We start from the raw sequence: 229 nt of genomic DNA, 5'->3' as shown, positions 1-229 counted from the left end.
AATAATAATAATAATAGAAAATGCATCTTAGTCAACAATTTTGGACACAACTCCAGTCTTTGTATTTAGGTACTTCATGTCTATATTTATATATATTAATCTATATTAAGAGATTAAATTGATATCAGTCTTCTATTGTAAACAAGCCACTTTTCTAATATGTCAACTTCTAAAAAAAAGTTTTTTTCCTCACCACCAGTTGTTAAACTTCTCACTTTGCTGCAGTGAT

At 27.1% G+C, this 229-nt stretch overlaps 1 protein-coding gene across 3 annotated transcripts in view; it reads left to right on the top strand.

The window, feature by feature from the left end:
• The window catches only part of cpne5a (copine Va), a 67,728-nt gene that overhangs the window by 57,780 nt on the left and 9,719 nt on the right, over positions 1 to 229 (top strand). The window lies entirely within an intron of this gene.

Source organism: Morone saxatilis, unplaced genomic scaffold (assembly GCF_004916995.1).
Source record: "Morone saxatilis isolate NCDOM2014 unplaced genomic scaffold, NCSU_SB_2.0 Contig15, whole genome shotgun sequence".
Lineage (NCBI taxonomy): Eukaryota > Metazoa > Chordata > Actinopteri > Moronidae > Morone > Morone saxatilis.
The sequence above is the reverse complement of the archived record's forward strand: the minus strand, read 5'-3'. Positions and strand labels throughout refer to the sequence as shown.